This window comes from Danio rerio, chromosome 9 (assembly GCF_049306965.1).
Source record: "Danio rerio strain Tuebingen ecotype United States chromosome 9, GRCz12tu, whole genome shotgun sequence".
NCBI lineage: Eukaryota > Metazoa > Chordata > Actinopteri > Cypriniformes > Danionidae > Danio > Danio rerio.
Window position 1 is genome coordinate 8786429 of NC_133184.1, and position 20817 is coordinate 8807245.

Genomic DNA, 20817 nt, shown 5'->3' on the forward strand with positions numbered 1-20817 from the left:
AAACTGGGACCAATATAAAAGAAGACAGTCCAAAAAAAGAAAGAAATCCCACAAGGCTGTATATTTAGATTGATACTCTGTTTGATTTGGGTTCAAATTTGAGATGGATTGCAAACAAGGAGGCAAAAGACCATGGCCTCTGGCATCTGTCGCCAGAGCACCTTTAGAGGTCAGAGGAGTGAGGTTTACCTGCACAGCACTCACTAGCTTGCCTCCGTAACATTCATTTCATTCAATTCATTTTCCTTCGGCTTAGTCCTGTTATTCATCAGGGGATGCCACAGTGGAATGAACCTCCGACTTATCCAGCAGTTGTTTTACACAGTGGATGCCCTTTCAGCTGAAAAAACATCCATACACACTCATTCACACACATACACACATATGGCCAATTTAGTATACTCAATTCACCTATACTGCAGACTGCGTACTACACTGCATGCGTTTGGAAACCTACGCAAACTCAGGGAGAACATGCAAACTCCACACAGAAATGCCAATTGGCCCAGCTGGCATTCAAACCAGTGACCTTCTTGCTGTGAGGTGACAGTGCTAACCACTGACCCACTATGTCGCCCAGTATACATTTTTTGGAGAAAAAAAGGAAAGTCATACATGTGTAAAGCCCTATGAAGGTGCTTAAACAAACTTCGTTTTCGATTTGTTGTGCCACATACTAAAATAATAGATAATTTAGGTAAACAAATTGCATTCTGCATTTATCCAACCAATGAGATTTGCATCAATGACATTGACCTGGAGATGAGTGATGTACTGTAAAATGTGAAACTGAAGCTTATGAATAGCCACGATTAACCGTTAAACCCAAGACAATGATGAACAGTGTGCAAAGTTAAGCAAAATAATGTATTTTGCCTCCTGAAAGCATGAATGTGCACAGGCCAGACGACTACCTCTGGGATCCCTCCACACACAGCAACACTCCCACCTTATTCAAAGCCCCGAAAGGTACCAAAAAACATCCTCAAAACAGACCATATGCCTTTAATTATTCAATCATAATAATATTACGCTACATTAAAATCCATAAAAATCTAAAATCTAAATAACGACTTTATTTAATAGTTTAATCTCCTAAGCGTCAGTATATATGAGCCGAATGATGGGGTGTGACCAAGTTAGGACGATTCTAAGGGCCCATGCCAGAGTTACTATTAGGGGGCCCAATCAATTCTCTCCTCTCCTGTTCTTCACTTTCATCTGTGAAACACTGAACCCCCAGCTCTTCGCTTTTATTCACTAAACATAGGGCCTGTGATGGCCAGCAGCAATTTAAATAAGTAAGCAGTGTAACAGGTGAAAATTTAAGGTAGGAAACAAACAAACATAAACATAAAACAAACGAAGCTTAAAACACGAAAAGGCGAGGCAAGGAGGGAAATTGCATAGTAATGCTCACTACAAGAAAACAAGACTAACACTGTATGTGGTGTATATAGAGTCCGTGTAATCAGTCATAATCTACTTCAGCGGCGTGTGTATAAACAGGAGATGACCTGAAACTAGTGTGCTACTGCAGGACATGATGGGGTAGGTAGTTCAGGTGAATGACAGAGGCTGCATCAGAAATCGCCTACTACTCAGTAGGTACTGCATTTGAATTCGAATTGGCTAACTGACCATTGGAAAAGTAGATCTTTACTGTATGAATGTAAGCAGTTTGAATCAAACTCGGATGTACTAAATCCACTCTTTTGTCATGTTCACATGATCAATCCGCATGTAATGTGTCGCTTCACTCCCATTCACAAATTCTCTCGAGGGGTATCATGAGATAGTGTGGCTTGCATCAGATGCTCTCTCACCAGAAGTAGTATGTCATCCGGGTACATCTCACATACTGTTTTTTGAGTTCAAAGAATTCGGACATAATACTCGAATTGCGTACTGTTTTTAGCGTACTATATAGTGTGAAAGAATGTGATATCAGAAGATCTGCGAGGGCTACATCCCTGGAGATCACAACAAACGTATACCTTAGATGTTCACACGTGACTTCCTCTGTTTAAAACAAAACACAGGCACATCCGAGGTTTAAATCAGAGGCGCAAATATGAATGTGCACCCTTAACTGATGCTGAGGAGAAGAAACCATTGAATGAAGTCCTTATTTTTAGTTTTATGTGTGCACAAATGTATTCGTGTAGCTTGATAATGTTCCAATGTGTATGTTCTTGTACCGTTCTTTGAACAAGGCATCTAAAGTTGTTCATATTTCATCAGAAATGGTCTCAAGGCATGAGGGTGAGTAATCAGTAACATATACATATATATATATATATTATGTTTTTGTGAGGTAACACTTTAATGATTTCTGGAAGACAAAATAAGGTCTCAGGATTTGATAACTAAGGATTTAGAATGACAGGGTGAATAATCTAACAATCTGAGTAAGGTTAAGTAAGAAGACTTTCAACCGGCATGAAAATGTTTCTGACAATCACGTTTAATAAACTGTCACCAAACAGTTTCTATGTGTGCAGATACAGGGCCGAGAAGCGTGGAAGAACATTGCTATTTGTCTGACTATTTGTTGATTGAATTTTCTAACTTCATTCAAAAATATTAATTAAAGTCAATGATCATTATCATCATCATCCCTTCAGTCACTTGCAATACAGCCATAAAACTGCATCTCATGCCAAACATCTCCTTGTGAGAACATTCTAGTTACTACATCAATTATGTGTTTATGAGAGAGCATTAGTAAATGTGGGATTGTGTTTGGAGTCTTGCCTATTATATGGTGTTGTCACAGCCCACTGAACTGTAATCGTTCCAAACAGTGGGTGAACACTTTCCAAAACAACTCAATATGACCACAACAACATCTTTGCCATGCTAAATACAGTGTCTCTCATAAACCTCAATGCAATAAACTAGACATGACCCTGTGTCGATAATGTAATTGCATGCATATGATAATAAGGATTCCTGCTAATGCAATAATCCGAGGCATATGGAGGTTTGGAGGTGCTCCATATTTTGCTCAAAGGGGACGGTGGTAAACTTAATCTGATTTATTGGACAAAATATTTTCCTTGTTCTTGTGGGAAAGTCCAGGACTCTGAGAAAATTCACAGTGAGGTCCCATTGGAACAAGAGCACAGGTCAGACTCTAAAAACAGGAGTTGTTGGCTGAAACGTGAGAAGAGAGGAAGGTGGACAGAGAGCACAATGCTAAGAAAAGACGAGCATTCAGAGGCAGTCCTCTGTGTTTAATCTTGCTCTAATGCAGATTATGAGGAAGCTGGTCTTACATAAGGTGAAGAGGTGCTGTAGGGCGTCTACGCTGAACAAGAAAGATCTTTATCAGTAAAAGACAACTGATCACAATAACAAATAATAAAAATCAGGATTAATCTACCAAATACTTATTGTTTGACTCTTCTGAAGTTAAACTATTAGCATTAAGTTGTCCAAAAAAAAAAAAAATAATTATATATACATTTATTTATGTTATTTTATGCAAAAAAAAATTTTATCTAATTGACAATTTATATTATAGATTGTGAAGCAATGTCATCAGCACATATTGTAAACATTGTACAATTTTTGCAAACATTACAATTTTGTTTTACAATATGTAAAACCAAGAAACCAAGCTCAAGTATATAGATAGATAGATTGATTGATTGATTGTTTTGTTGGTTGATTGAATCATGATTGATTGATTGATTGATTGATTGATTGATTGATCAATTGTTTTGTTGGTTGATTGAATCATGATTGATTGATTGATTAATTCATTGATTGATTGATTGATTGATTGATTGATTGATTGGTTGATTTTTTATTTAAAAATGGTTGGTTGGTTTATTGATTGTTTGATTTATAGTTGATTGATTGATTAATTAATTGATTGATTGATTGATTGATTGATTGATTGATTGATTGATTGATTGATTGATTGATTGATTGATTGATTGATTTGTTGGTTGATTGAATCATGATTGATTGATTGATTGATTGATTGATTGATTGGTTGATTTTTTATTTAAAAACGTTTAGTTGGTTTATTGATTGATTGATTGATTGATTGATTGATTAGTTTGCTGGTTGATTGATACATGATTGATTGGTTGATTGATTGATTGATTGATTGATTGATTGATTGATTGATTGATTGATTAAAGTTTTATTGGTTGATTTGTTGTTTGGTTGATACACGATCGATTGCTTGGTTGGTTGGTTGGTTGGTTGGTTGGTTGGTTGATTGGTTGGTTGGTTGGTTGATTGATTGATTGATTGATTGATTGATTGATTGATTGATTGATTGATCGAATAATAATTAATTGATTGGTTGGTTGGTACTAAATATGCCATAAGGCCTCTTTCTTCATCAATTACTGATTAAAACTCCATTCATATGCTATCTGCTTTAAATGTTTTGCTGATCTTCAAAAATCCCACAGAACAGAATGAAGCAGTTATAACATCAAACTAAACAAATGTCTTAATGTGTTTTTTAGCCAAGACAGGCTCTAAGCAAGAGGTTTGTGAAGGCTAACATGAGTGTTGTGGGCCAAAAGGCGTTTGCCGTTTCCTTTCGGCCTCAAGAGAACAAATGCAGATGAAAGGTAAAGAAATGCTTTCTGCTGATTTACTGCCACAAAGTAGTCAGGCCTACATACACAAACATGACCATTGTCCTAGTGTTGTCATGATACTGAAACTTTGTTACAGTGCCTCTAAAATATATAGATTTGGTACTGTTTATGACACCATCAGAAAATACTGTCACAGCAATGCTTTTAAAAAAAAAAAGTATATGCATATAAAATACGTTTTTTTAGTAAAAAAAAATATGCATTAGTGTTATTTTTATTTTATTTATGTTGTTTTTATTTACTTGGCAAAGTTAAAACCTAAAGAAAAACACAAATTAACACAAATATACAGATTAAAACAATGCTTAACTCTTAGCCTGTGTGAACCAGAAGTAACAAATCCATCAAAGATGCTTCAACTGGCCCGATTAAATGAGTTGTATCATATTGTTTTAAGCATTAAGTATCAATATGTATACAAATATTTGCAACACTACAAATGCAAGCACCAAAATTTACCCACAGAACTAAAACACCCTGTTCTTTCCTATTACTCACAGGTAAAGCACAGGAGTAAAGTAAAGTCATGACTTCCTCAGCCAAAATGCCACGACATTCCCTCAGATCATGCACACGTGCTAACAATAACCCCACATTGTTTTGGATGCAGGAAATCTCCACACTTGATGTCCCTACCAGATCAGGAAGGACCGGGATGGAACATCAGGTCATTATGTTTTCGGAACAGACGCAGTTGCTGTGCTCTATATTTAGGGCTGGGATGTCAGACAGGCCTCAGGTTTAATAATTAAAATAACATCTGTGTCTGGTTTCAGTCTGATACATTTCCAACGGGTTCATAAATCCTGAAGGTTTCTTCAACCACATCCTCAACGGCGCAAAGAAAAACAGAGTGGGTGTCAAAGGTCATCTGAGGTTTATTTCCAGCGGATTAAAAAGAAATTTAAAAAGAATATGACAAATAAAAGTAAAGCTGAGTTGAACCAGGGGAGGTCAAACAATGTTGTTTTAGTTTAATGGGATTTTTATCAGACGTATAAAAAGTAATATTTCACTCCTGCACTGGAAGGTCAGCTAATATTTGTTGCTGCACTACTTGGGAGTTTTAGTCCTCTTAGCATGCACTGACATTGCTGATTTAAGCTAAAAAGCATGATATAACCATAAAGAGATCATTATTGAATTAAAAACACACAAAAGGTCATTTTAGCCAAGAGGCAGACGGCAAAACTACACACATATAATTGTGAGGGAGCCATAGGTGACGACAAGGGGGCAGAGAAAAATCCAATTGCTTAAGGTTTATTAACATAGCTGAAGACAGGCAGGATCAAACAATCAGAAAGGCAGTCCAAAAAGGCATTTAAACAGTCAGAAATCTGTGGAACTTGCAAAATTTCACAATGATGATCTCTCAGTGTTGTTTAAATATGATGGCCAACAGGAAGTTACCACTGAAGAAACACACAGTCAGTATTCGGGAAAGGACTCCCTCTGGTAGTTGGGTGAATGGTAGTTCATTTGTTACATTCATTCATTTATTTTCACTGTTGCCTCACAGCATGAAGGTCGCTGGTTTGAGTCCTGGCTGGACCAGTTGGTATTTCTGTGTGGAGTTTGCCTGTTCTCCCCGTGTTTGCGTGTTTCCCTGTCTTTCCACTCATACACACTTACATTCACACACACACTACGGCCAATTTTGTTTATCCAATTTACCTATACCACATGTCTTCGAACTGTGGGGGAAACTGGAGCACCTGGAAGAAGCCCACGCGAACAGGGGAGAACATGCAAACTCCACACAGAAATGCCAACTGGTCCAGCTAGGACTCGAACCAGAGACCTATTTGTTGGAAGGTGACAGTGCTAACCACTGAGCCACCATGCCACCTAATTAAACTCCAAATTCTATTTGTTTTATTTAATAATTTGTGCTACTGACAACCGTAAAATACCCTTTTAGGATTATATATACTGTGTAAACACACACAAGAAACATTGTACAGTTTAACATTTACAAAATATAAATTACATTTACAAAATTTAAACATGTTTAGGCAAGTTCCCCAGAGCCTGTGTGCGATCAGGTATAAGTTCCCACTCGGTTATAAAAAATACTGAGAAAATACACACATACTGAGCAAGCATACTATCCAAAATATGATAGAGACTTGCAGTGAGCTCCTTTGACCAGTGCGAAACCATAAAATTAAACTTCAAGGATGTTTACTTTACTTTACTTTACTTTACTTTACTTTACTTTAATTTACTTTATTTTACTTTACTCACTTCACTTCACTTTAAATAGGCATGAGGGATTTGATTATATGGATAAGGAGAAGTTTTGACGCTTTTGTATAATTACGTCCAGCTGCACGTGTTAAAGCAGCAACACTGTAAACAAACTTTCCATGCTGCAAAACAAGGGGTGGAGGGACCAATTACAGCAATCAAGACCATATTCAAAAGGAAAAATATAGAGCAGGATGAAAAGAAACTACTTGTGTTTATCTGTCCTGAGGGTTATCTTTCTGTACCGTCCTCATGCTGGAGCAGCGGGCACTGTGCTTTGTCAGCAGTGATTTTAGCGCAGATACAGACAGATTACGAATGATGTCACATCAATTAAAATCTCATTTGAAATCCTAAACACAGAAACTCAATGTACGAAAGCATTACAGCATGAAACCCAGAAAAGAACACCCATATGGACAATAAACAGTTCATAAATTATTCGCCCTCCTTTGAATTCTCTTTTTCAAATATTTCCCAAATGATGTTTAACAGAGCAAGGAAATTTTTCACAGTATGTCTGATAAAATTTTTCCTTCTGGAGAAAGTCTTATTTGTTTTATTTCGGCTAGAATAAAAGAGTTTTAATGATTTTTATTTTCATTTTAAGGTCAATAAGCTAAATACTAGTATGTTAAAAATATATACAGTAGAGTAAGATATTATGTAGTCGTCATGGCAAAGATAAAAGAAATCAGTTATTAGAAACCACTAATTAAAACTATTATGCTTAAAAATGTGATGAAAAAATATCACTTCTATTAACCATTGAGAAAAAAAAATACAATAATTGAATATTTTAATATTATTTAAATATTCCAATAATTAAAGAGGACTAATAATTTCAACTTCAACATATCATATGGGCAATTTAAAAAGTTTAATGTTTTATGTTTCAGGTTTATGTTGTTAAAAGACATTGTTTACCATAATGCTTTTTCATAATTCATACGAGTTCAATATTACACACCATTACTGCAATGCAAACAGAAACATTAATAACAGCATCATGAGAAAGTTGCAGTCTTGAAAATGCAGTGTTTACATTTTCCATTTCATTAAGCGATATTTTTTGTTGGACCTGGAATCATTCAATTTTGAAAAGTGTTTTATATTTCATTAAAACGCATTTTATATTTCGACATTCTCAATCTGACATTTGCCATGCAGTTGTAAATAAAGTAAGAAATATAAATATATATGAGAGAGTGGTATATTTAAAAGAATAAACAAGATTTTACTTGTTGGCACATAATCTATTAATTTATTGAATTTACAAAAATTCATGATATACAGATGAAGTCAAAAAAAAAAAAAAAAACACCCTCCTGTGATTTTTTTTATTTTTTTTTTAAATATTTCACAAATAATGTTTAACAAGAGCAAATAATTTTTCACAGTATGTTTGATAATATTTTTTCTTATAGAGAAAGTTTGTTTTATTTTTGGCTAGAATAAAAGCTGTTTGTTTGTTTTTTTTTTGTTTTGTTTTTTTAAATAAACTATTTTAAGGTCAATAATATTAGCCCCTTTAAGCAACATTTTTTCAATTATCTACAAACCAAATCATTGTTATAAAATAAATAGCCTAATTACCCTAACTTGCCCAGTTAAGCCTTTAAATTGCACTGTAAGCTGAATACTAGTGTCTTGAAAAATATCTGGTCAAATAGTATGTACTGTTATCATGGCAAAGATAAAATAAATCAGTTATTAGAAATGAGTTAATGAAACTATTATGTTTAGAAATGTGTTCTTTCTGTCAGTCAAACTTCTGGAAAGTAGGAAGTAACTTCTGTGACTGATCGATAGCGGTGACTGAGACATGCAGACGGCCAAAACGCTCGGCTTTGTTTAGATTTTAGTAACTATAACTTAGACTTTTTATTCAGTTTGTGGTCTTATTTTATCTGTAACACTGTAAGCTATGACATAGACTTGCCTTTTACTACAACTATGGCATTTTCACATGTAAGTACCATGGTAAGCATTTTCTGCAAAACTTACACATATTTAGCTTCCCACTGAAAAACAACTAGCTGCAATGGGTGCTTAGGGGTTGTAGCTTTAAACTGATGTTTTTTCAAGATTACTCATGTTCTTTTTGGTGTAATCTATTCATAAACATTGACATGTGGAAAAACAGCGCCTCAGTGCGTCCTCGTTGGGGTGCTGGGAAAAGGGTTAAACAGATATTGGGGGAAAATAAAGGGGGCTAATAATTCAGAAGGGCTAATAATTCTGACTTCAACTCTATATCGTTATCAGGATATGAGATGACTTTGAGATTTTTGTCAAATCTCCCAGCCCTGCCCACGGTTCCTGGGTTCAAGCAGTGCGGACCCCCCATGAGAAATATGCATGAACCCATCCCTACTGGTCGAATGAACAATAGAGGGATCAAACGGCATTTGAAACACAGCATTCAGAGCACTGGACAGCCACTAACAATGATAATCTGTTCTCTAAAAATTTGCACAGAAGCCTGTAAGGCCTACTTATAAATGCTCTGCAGATTTTAGGCAAGTTCAGAGATCGTTTCAAAGCTTCTGTGTCTTGAAATCACATGAATCTGTAATTATTTTAGTCATAAACTCAATATAATCTGTCTTTAGTGACTCTTTTTTTTTATCTGCCTGCAGCTTGTTGACTGGATCTTTTACAGTGATGGCATTCTTGCTAATGGAGTTTACAGATGCCTCCTTGTGTGATGCTCTCTGCAAACACTCCTGTGGAAGAGTTGGCATGAATTTTGGGCTAATGTGGTTCAGGTGAGACTGTGAAAGGCCAAAATAGCATGTGGCAGATGGCTCCATGACAACAATCTGAGCTTATGGACAAGTAAAATTTTCATGAAGACAAAACAAAATAACACTGAATAAAATATTTGAAGTGTAAATGAAATGCTTAATAGGTAATTAATCAGAAAATGTGTTGGTTAAGGTTAGATGGAGATATTACAATTATATAAAAGTTCATTAGAATAACTATTAATAATATTAGAATAATATAAGAGATATTTGTCATACTAATAAGTCATCGTCCATTTCATAAATATTCTCATTTACACATTTTCAACTGTTAATGCTGTTCCTTCTGCTTAGTCTTTAAAAATTCCAACCATTCCAGCATTGATAGAGGCCAATTTAATCCACCTATGGGTGACGCAGTGGCGCAGTAGGTAGTGCTGCTGCATCACAACAAGAAGGTCGCTGGGTCGCTGGTTCGAACCTTGGCTCAGTTGGCGTGTCTGTGTGGAGTTTGCATATTCTTCCTGCGTTAGCGTGGGTTTCCTTCGGCTGCTCCGGTTTCCCCCACAGTCCAAAGACATGCGGTACAGGTGAATTAGGTAAGCTAAATTGTCCGCAGTGTATGAGTGTGTGTGTATGTGTGGATGTTTCCCAGAGATGGGTTGCGGCTGGAAGGGCATCCGCTGTGTAAAAACATGCTGAATAAGTTGGCGGTTCATTCCGCTGTGGCGACCCCGGATTAATAAAGGAACTAAGCCGACAAGAAAATGAATGAATGGATGAATAATTCACCCATAGCACATGTCTTTGAACTGCGGGGAAAACTGGGGAACCTGGAGGTAACCCACGCCAACATGGAGTGAACATTCAAACTTAACACAGAAATTCCTCTTTGCCTAGCTGGCACGCGAATCAGGGACCTTTCTTTTTGTGAGGCGACAGTGCTAACCACTGATTATTAGTGTGGTATTACTATGTGTTGTTTCATAATTTAACCTTAATATTGTTGTCCAAAATGCCTGCCACTGTTTCATTTCAGTATAATTTTATTGTATTCACTTAATATTTTTATAAAAAAAAAACGTACAACAGCAAACGTTTTTTTTTTTGAGTCTTTTCCTCTTCATAAGCCCCATACACTTTTGATTAAACACTCAATATTTCAATATTTTTTGTAAACCGCCTCTAATTGCTAGTTGTTTCATTCATTCATTCATTTTCTTGTCGGCTTAGTCCCTTTATTTATCCGGGGTTGCCACATCGGAATGAACCACCAACTTATCCAGCTAGTTTTTACACAGCGGATGCCCTTCCATCCGCAACCCATCTCTGGGAAACAGACACACACTCATACACTACGGACAATTTAGCCTATCCAATTTACCTGTACCGCATGTCTTTGGACTGTGGGGGAAACCGGAGCACCCGGAGGAAACCCACACGAATGCAGGGAGAACATGCAAACTCCACCATTGCTAGTTGTATTTAGTACAAATATGTAAATGGCACTAGAAACATTACATACATAATTGAAAAGACCAATGACTGACTCTGAGAATCTACAATACATGTTACTAATACAAGCAATTCTCTAGCAGGTGGTTTGAAAATGAAAACATTTAGACACATGCACCATATAAACAGCTCTATATGTACAGTATTATATAGTAACCTTGCTTGGGTGATTTCCTGGTACAATCCTGTAGTACGAACGCTAAGTCAATATAAAAGAGTTTCAGTGTTAATATTAGTTGATTCGGTAAGTGTGCTTTCAGTTCATGCTTGCTTTTATTGATTGATGCTTTTAGTTAGATTTAGGGTTTACAGTATGCAATATGTTATTTTCAAATGAGCATTACTCTTCATATGGTACTTGCCTAACATTAAATTTCCAAACTGGCAAGATATTTTCTATACAGCATTACTTGTACTCAAATATTGTCACATTTATGTACATGTGTTATAAATTATAAATATTCAAAGAGTTTAACTTTATAGAAACACAAGAAACTGATTTTTTTTTCTTTTTAATGAGTCAGCATTTTAGAATCTTCCAGAAGTTCATTTATTGTATTATTTAATGCTTTTTTTAAAGCCTGTTTTGTATGAAGCATTTTTTTTTTCTTACCTTGATACAGTCCCTTTAACTGAGACCCAAAATTCTGTTAGTGTGGTCAGACAGCTGCTTTGTGATTTTCAAGGAAGGATTTGCGAGTTAAAGCATTAAGGAAAAGTGTTATGCTGAAAAATCATATGTTGAAAATTCTTATAAAATGTTTTCAATGTTGCTCATTAATGACAAATGTAGCAAGCTGACCACCCTCACTACCTTTTTATGACCTAGAGTAAAAACAGTGCTGACTAGTCTAAACTTTTTACAGAATGTTTTAAGATACACAAAGACAGCTGCATAAACAGACCAGCAAGAACAATACAAGCCCTACCAGATTCATTAGGATACATGGTGAGAAACAGAAGGTCCAATCTCTCAAAAAGAGAGGCCACCAGGTCAGGAAGAAGATAACTGTACTTCTATTAAAGAACCAGAGACAAAATAACACATTCCAACTACACTATCTGACTTTTCAGATAATACTAATTGCACAAATTATTTATTTTATTTTATTTTATTTTATTGTGTTTTATTTTATTTTATTGTGTTTTATTTTGATTTATTTTATTTTATTTTATTAAATAAAGCCACGTCCCTTACTAGCTTTTCTGAGAATGTAGTCAAGTCTTTTTGTACCAATAAAGTTTATTTTATTTTGTTTTGTTTTGTATTGTTTTATTTTATTTTATTTTGTTTGTTTTATTTTATTTTTTGAGTCCACCTCCCCTACTAGCTTTTCTGAGAATGTAGTGAAGTCTTATACCTATAGATTTATTTTATTTTATTTTGTTTTATTTTATTTTATTTTATTTTGTTTGTTTTATTTAATTTTTTGAGTCCACCTCCCCTACTTGCTTTTCTGAGAATGTAGTGAAGTCTTATACCTATAGATTTAATTTATTTTATTTTATTTTGTTTTGTTTTGTTTTGTTTTGTTTTGTTTTGTTTTGTTTTGTTTTGTTTTGTTTTGTTTTGTTTTATTTTATTTTATTTTAAAGCCACCTCCTCAACCAGCTTTTCTGAGAATGTAGTCAAGTATTATTATATCTAGAGATTTTATTTTATGAAGTCATCTAAAAAGAATATAGTCATGTCTTTTTATACCTAGAATACCAAATGCCATTGGTGATCTAAAATAAAATAAATAAATAAAGCACTGTGCCCTCAGTTTACAATAATATTACCACAGGCATCCTCTCTGAGTCATCCTTCTGTGATTGACAGGGCAGATGTCTGTCTCATGCATTATGGGCCAGTAGAGCTGGCCGAGTCCCAGATAGCGAAACCAAATGATCTGCTATGGGTATTGCCTAGGCTTCAGCCCACATTCCTGCAGAGAAAGCCAGGGATGTGGGATTCCCTGTGTGCCTTGGCTGTTCCCCCTCAACCCAATATGAGGCAATCGATACCTCAAACAGTGTGAAATAGACAGGATTTATGACAGCAAGAGGGAGCAAGTACATTGTCAGAGCGCACAGATTAAAAAACGTAATTTATCAGATTTTTTTTTTTTTTTTTGCATCAATTTATAGTAATAATCTCTCTTGAATAAATAATATACTAACTCAATTCCTCAGAGTGGTACAGATCAGTATAGAACAGTACAAGAAAGTTCAGAACATTTAACCCTGATCAGGCTTGTGTTTTAACTTCCAATAGTACCCTTACTTGGTAGGTGTGATTTATGCTGGAAAGTACCAATCACTGTTATCCTCACAAGAAGAAAAAGCCATAAACAACAATGGAGGACATACAGCAGGTCCTGATCTTACTTTTTTGTTTGTGGTTGTTTGTCAGTTGAAATAACTGAGTATATTGAAAAAAAACAGGTGAGCTACAGTATAATGCTACTGCTCTGAAATGAAACGAATAAAAAATAAATATGTATGAATTTGAAATGAACATAGATTTTATCCAAGCCACAATATAGAATTACAGGCCAAGGTGGAATATTATTAACATATTTAACCAAAGATTTAAGTCAAGAAATTTAACAGAAAATTATGTGAGGGACATGCTGTGGTGTGCTGAACAGGTGTGTGTACTCTCATAGAAAACATCTATTCAAAGTGTGCAACATCTCACTTTGCCTCTGGTGTTTGACGGTGCACAAACCATGAAAATGTCTTGAAATTAAATATTTGGAGATTGTCTTGAGGTGTACTGTATATATGTGCAATATCAAAAGAGTAGCAGAGCGATATGGCTGTATATTGGCTCTGTTGGGAGGAATGCGTTGGCTCAAAGGCTGCAGGCAGAGTGCCTTAGTGACCCACTAGTGACGATATACAGCCATATCGTACTGCTAAAAGTATGATATTGCATTTATACAACAGTTCAACGGCATAATCATGCATGTAAAAAAGAAAATCAAACATGGAAAGTCTCAAAAATACTTTTGCACGAGGAACTTACGCCATTCATTCACATCTACAGCTGACCGTTAGAACAGCAGAAAGCATTGCTACTTCACTCACATCCTTTTAGAGCTAGTATTTGAATGATTCTCTAGCGTAATGTCTAAAGTGATGACAAAACAGGTGATTTTGCTCACATTTTAAGATTAAAAGGCAGAACAGCATGAAACGCCATCAGTCTACAGAGATGTCCCAGTATTTATCCGTTGCAATCGGGAGATCACAATAATTAACCCTCAAAAAAATCCAAAGAAAAGCAAACACTAGCAAATTACTATGGTAGAAATTTGCTCTGCTCAATATGACAGGCTGATGGCCGCCGATGTGCTGAATCTCCGAAAATGTGAATATTTAAAATAGGCACTACTTTTATAAATAAACTGCAGTTGCAATCTAAACAACTAAATTCTCACCTTAAAACAGCCTCAAAAGTGCAGTATGTTGTTCAACAGCTAGAATATTTGTCAAACTGTAGTGAGTTTATTGATCTGCTGTCACTCTAAGTGGGCGGAGTAATTGCAGAATATCACATGACTATCAGCCAATCAGATCCGAGAACCAGACAGAACTGTTGTTTAAATAAATATAAGCACATTTATGAATTACATGGAACACATGACCTTGACATTGTTAGTTCCATACTGGACCTTTTGAGCTACAAGAAATCACAAGCTGTGTGTTAATGTGCACTTAAAAGTATCCCATGAGAAACGAGTGATAAAAATGGCAAATCTTTAACAAAATTCCTTATTTCTCAAATAACAAACAAGCGGTTTCCATTATGCTTGTCCTATTTACTGTTGATTTCTAGGTTCCCAATACTACTGTTGGCTGCTCTAACAGTTTATGGAAATGCACACTTTTTTGTGAACTTTGAAAAGATTTAAGATGGAAACCTTGCTACAGTTAAGTTCTGGGTATACTTTTCCATGCTCCACTTCATCTCATGTACAGGCATGTTGACACAGCTTTCAAAGTACCCTCAACCGTGGATGGGTGCAGATGGATGAATTCGACACATGCATTACTGAAGAACTTTTACCTCACATCTGCACTCTTATACATTTGGACAAAAACTGAGCTCTCTCTCTCTCTCTGTGTGTGTGTTGACATCCAGAGAATATTCTGATGGCAAAAACTGTCTCATGAAAATGGTGCAGACCACAGAATACACACAGCTGAAGTACATGGTGGGCTTTATGCCTCCTCATTTCAGCAGCATTAGTAAATACAGTGAGATAATCCAATAAGTAAAGACTTGACATAATGGCAAAACGTATTACACACTGCGGGCAGCGGATCAATAGGTTAAAGGCACAAGTGCGGTGTTTCCCCCAGGACCACCCAGTAAATAATAGACTTACAGCCCATTAAAAGGCTTTTTACAAGCTGTGTGTGTGCGGTCGGATTACTGCATGTTAAAGAGTATAACATTTCACATTATGTTTCACTGTCTTAAAATTATGGTCAGCACGTAATGTACTTTTCTTCAAACAACACATTACTAAGTGATTTTATACTCAGCTATCCCAAAGAAGTGATTACCATAATCACAAATTGCCACCTGTTTCAATGCAGGGCGAGTGTAACCCCACTGGTCCTACACCACCCAACCAGCTCCGAGCTGGGATCAAACTGGCAACTCTCTGCATGGGAGTCAGTTGCTCTAACTAGGAGGCTAAAGACCATGGCCTCTAGCATTTATCGCTAGAGCACCTTTTCAGGTTCAGAGGAATGAGGTTTACCTCCACAGCACTTTACTAGCTGGCGTCTGTAACACTCGCCCCCTAAACCTTACTCCCATCCAGAACACAGCACTTATGTAGCCCCGATGGTCCTACACCACACGCACCAAGCAAACTGGAAAGTCAAGGTTTTTCTTGAGATGAAATTCGGAGATAAACTAATGGAAGTTTAATTTTTTTATTTATTTTTAATTTTTTTCCCAGGCCTTGTAAACTTAACAACAGCCCTCTTGATTGGTCAGGGTTTCTCAGTTTAGCTTGGGGCTTCAGCTGACATACAGTCAAAGGGAAAAATACAGTATCTGGGAGGATGCATTTACAACCATTACTAAAGTGTCATTGAATTGATTTTAAGATTAAAAAAAATGTTAATAGGTTCTCTTATGTTTGATGGTTCACTTTAAGTGAGCTTATTTCATTCACATCAAGCATCCTGCTGAAAAGGTTTCATCTAAAAGAAAGCAATAATTCCCAAAAAGAGTTGTGTGAACTTTGGAAGGAGAAAATTGTCTTTATAGGACAAATATTGGAGTAAAAGTTTTCCATGACTGTATTATTTATGTTTGCAATTATTTGTGCAGATCTCCAAACATGACGTGTAGGGGAAAAATAGATATTACAGCCAAACAGTAAATCTATACCGATTGACTAATTCATTGACTGATTATTTGTTTACCCATTCTGTTTTTGGCAAAACAGGCTCATTCTAAAAGCGTAGTCCTATATACATTTCTGAAAATCGCAGAAGTACGTATGGCTGCATTTTGTCTTCAAAATGAATGCTACGGTGTGGTATTACCCTTCGCATGGACGGCTTTCCCACTGTTACCAGTTTGTCCAGTGACTTGCAGCATATGTCAGCGGACTTGAAACGCAGAGAAGAGTTGACCATGACAATGGGGTTCGAGTTCAGCAAAGAGCGGTTCCAGAAAGCAGATAAGAGAAAAACAAAAGCCAAAAAATAAAATAAATAAGTAAATAACAGGGTGAGATTTTGGTAATATCTGAAAACATGGTAAAGATCAGGCTTTTTTTTCTGGATCACTTTTAAAAACACTGTCGGTTGGGTTTAGGGAAGTGGGTGGCTGCTGGTCAATCTGTACTTTTTAAAACACTGTTGGTTGGGTTTAGGGAAAGGGAGGTGGGGCGGTGGTCAGTTGGTCAGTCAGTCGACAGCCCCCTAGTGGATTTACATGAAAAGATCAGGTGTAAATAGTACTCGTGAAAGAAATATGAGATCTCAAAAATCGACTTCTGGTTGATTCCTGAAAACAAAACGTGCAAAAAAGTTCCCTCCTGGGACATATTTGGTGCTCTCCAGAAACTTATATATATATTATCTATATATATCTTATATGTTTTGAGAATGAGTCTTGGTTTCTGGTTAATTGGGCCCAAATCCACTTAAAATAATAAGTTGTAACCATGGTTATTATTCAACAAAAAATGAGGGAATAAAAAAATCAAGGAATACATACAGACAAGGTTATATTCTTAACCGCAATAACTATTTTTTCCCTTCATGTGTCACGATTCGGGAAGGATGAGGGAAAAGGAGCGAGGACTCAATTGCAGAAAAATAATATGGGTTTTTTACATATAAAACAAAAAGGCAAAACAAACTACCCTAAGGGGGAAAACATTACTAGAACACAAACGACTTGGCTGGGCTGGCAAGACAAGACAGAAGCATGAACACAGGGGAAGTATAGACAACGAACTGGCACAGGACAGCAGACATGAGGGGATTATAAACTGTAGTAAATTAACACAGAAACAGATTAACATAATTAACTAATAATGGGTTCATAAGGAGGGTGTGACTAGACAATAGACGGGAGAGCACATGACACAGAGACAACACAAGCCATGTGCTCACTAAAAACAGGACAAGAACAGGTAGCCAATGAGAGAACTCATTAACCACGCGTTCACAATAACAGGACAAGACGGAAGCATGCAGCCACAATGTAAACACATAGCCACATGCTTGGACAACACAAATAGACGCAAGACACGAGCACACGATAGATGAACACCTTACCGTGCACTCACACATATGCAACGCGCATGTTTCATCACAGCGTCAACCAAAACCGAAAGCAACTAGACGAAGACGCTGAGAATAAAACAGCGCAATGTCGACAGAACAAAAGACAAAAACGAGTACAAGATCGCGCGTGTCCGAGGCAAGCTTGATGCGGCCGTGCGCACACTCTGCGCACACCCACGACGGCGAGCACGCACACAGAGACACACACAATGACAGCTAGCTCTCTGCAACTCTCACATGGTCACTTACTGAAGCTAAGCAGGGGACCACATGGGAAAGCTAGGTTGCTGCCGGAAGTGGTGTTAGTGAGGCCAGCAGGAGGCGCCCAAACTGCAGTCTGTGTGGGTCCTAATGCCCCAGTATAGTGACGGGGATGCTATACTGCTCAGTGAGCGCCGTCTTTCAGATGAGACTTTTAACCGAGGTCCGACTCTCTGTGGTCGTTAAAAATCCCAGGATGTCCTTCGAAAAAGAGTAGGGGTTTTCCAAAAATGGCTGCCGTTGCGTCATCCAGGTGGATGCTACACACTGGTGGTGGATGAAGAGACACCTCCTTCACCACCCGTGTCCTCAGTTATATCCGCACATAGGGCGGCAGAATAAAGAGCGCAGTGTCCGCCACACCTCCCTCCCTCCCTCCCTCAGCACCCGCGCATCCTCAGATATATCCACGCATAGTGCGCCAGAAAAGAGGTCCGCGACCCCTCACTTCATTTTTATAACCAGTCACTTTCGTTTTCACATTGGGGTTGAGGGCGGTGTGATCGTCCTCTGCCTAGAGCGGCAGTTCAGCTTGCTCCGGCCCTGCTGACATCATGTAATTTGCAAGGCTCCAAACTGCATATTTGTGAACCTGGACTACAAAACTTGTCTTTGTTGCATGAGCCAAAATTTCTAGAATATATAATATTTTATGCCAAAAGTCATTAGAATATTAAGTAAACTTATATTTCATGCAAATACAGTATTTTGTGAATGTTCTACTGTAAAATCATCTATCTATCATATTATCTATAGTAATATGGATTGATAAACACTTTATTTAGACAGATTAAAGGGCAATTTTATCAATATTTATATAATTTTTGAACCCTCAGATACCCTGTAGATACTCAAATGTTGTTAAGCCAAATAATGTCCTATCCTAACTATACATCAATGGAAAGCTTATTTATTCAGAACCAATGTAATGTATAAATCTCAATAAAAATAATCAAATAAAATCACAGGTTTTGTGGTCCAGTATCACATGTATTATTATAACAAGTCATAAAAAGAACATTCTGGAGCTGACCATAGCTAAAAAAATATGTCCGTATATCAATTTCCACAAAATGCATGACTTTCCAGGCCTGTAAATCACAATAAATAAATAAAAATCTGCTTTTAATCCAAACAAACATTTTGTTCACAGCTCAGCCAACATCTTTGAAGAGAATTTACGTTTATATCAAATACTGAGTACCCTATAAAACACATTTATTGGCGTTACTTGGCTGACAAAGTACATGCAAGTGCTTTATGAGCCTATGTAATATTTTCTAGAGAGAGGAAAACAAAATCGGAGAATTAGAAAGAAACATTGAGGGCAAGGAACTGGGATTGGGTCAGATAAAGGACTGTTGCTTCCTCTGCACTGGCATTCCATCCACCCTCTCTAGAGAGATGCAGGAACAGAGTGATCTGGCGTAGGTGGAACAGTGTGTAAGCCTAGTCATGTCCGTCAGAGGTTTTTTTCCCCTCTAACTGGACCTCGTCCATCCTCCTTCTCCCCACTCGCTCTCTCTCACACCCATCACCACATGTGCGGTTTCCAAGAATTAGACTGACAACCCACCCACAAGAAACTTTCACAGGCAGCCAGTCTCAAGAGCCTGAGAGATACGCAGCAGCACATAAGTCAAATGGAGGAATTTCTTTCACTGTCAGAGGATGTGTTAAGACTGATTGCAGCACATAAAGCTGTGCATTAACTATGTGAAGAATAACAGGAGAGTGTGTGTATTTAAAAGGTGTCAGAATTTGAGTTTTATGGTTTAAAGGTGTAGATACTGTATACTACATGTTTGGCATTCTATTCTGTCGAGCAAATAGCTCAGTATGTGAGATTTTTTAGAGTTCACCCCATGAACCGGGAGCGTGTTCACTGTATGTGCACTACTAAATTAATTTTTTGGAATACTCCAATCCTTTGTATAGACTTTGCTGATATAACAGCTTAATATTTAAATAAATTTAAAAAAAGACATCAAAAAGTGTATCGATTTGATGTTAAAATTAAAACATCCATTTGATAAACACATTTATGCCTTTTTGAATACAAGAATAATGGCAAAAATATTATAATAATATATTCAATTATAATTTTACGCTTGACATTAACTTTCTTGATCACTAGCCACTGCGACTGTCATGGTCACACAAGGAAGACAAAGATGGATAAACCTTTAAGAGTGTTTATTAGTACAATCCAACAGATGCTGAGACATGAAACAGATAAATGGTGTATAATGGAGAGCGATCTTATAGATCAGGGGTGGCCAACCCTGTTCCTGGAGAGCCACCTTCCTGCAGATTTCAGTTGCTACCCTGATCAAACACACCTGAACCAATTAATTAGGACCTGAACACCACATGATAATTAAAGGCAGGTGTGTTTGATATTGGTTGCAACTGAAATCTGTAGGAAGGTGGCTCTCCAGGAACAGGGTTGGCCACCCCTGATATAGATAGTTCATATAGCAAGTTTTAGATCTTCAGTGATACGCCATCAAAATTTAGTCACTTGCCGTAAGCAGTTGTGTTTGCATCCACCGAAGAGTACGAGAGGAAGCAGGAGAGTCGATGAGAAGAAC

The 20817-nt window shown here is 36.8% G+C and overlaps 1 protein-coding gene and 1 long non-coding RNA gene across 2 annotated transcripts in view; both read right to left on the minus strand.

Annotated features, from left to right (window-relative positions):
• The window catches only part of col4a1 (collagen, type IV, alpha 1), a 100121-nt gene that overhangs the window by 70147 nt on the left and 9157 nt on the right, over nucleotides 1–20817 (minus strand). The window lies entirely within an intron of this gene.
• LOC141376071 (uncharacterized) lies at nucleotides 2303–7082 on the minus strand. Its single transcript, XR_012385165.1, has 2 exons — nucleotides 6436–7082; nucleotides 2303–6180 (listed from the first exon to the last, which is right to left on the minus strand). It is a non-coding gene; the product is annotated as an uncharacterized lncRNA (long non-coding RNA).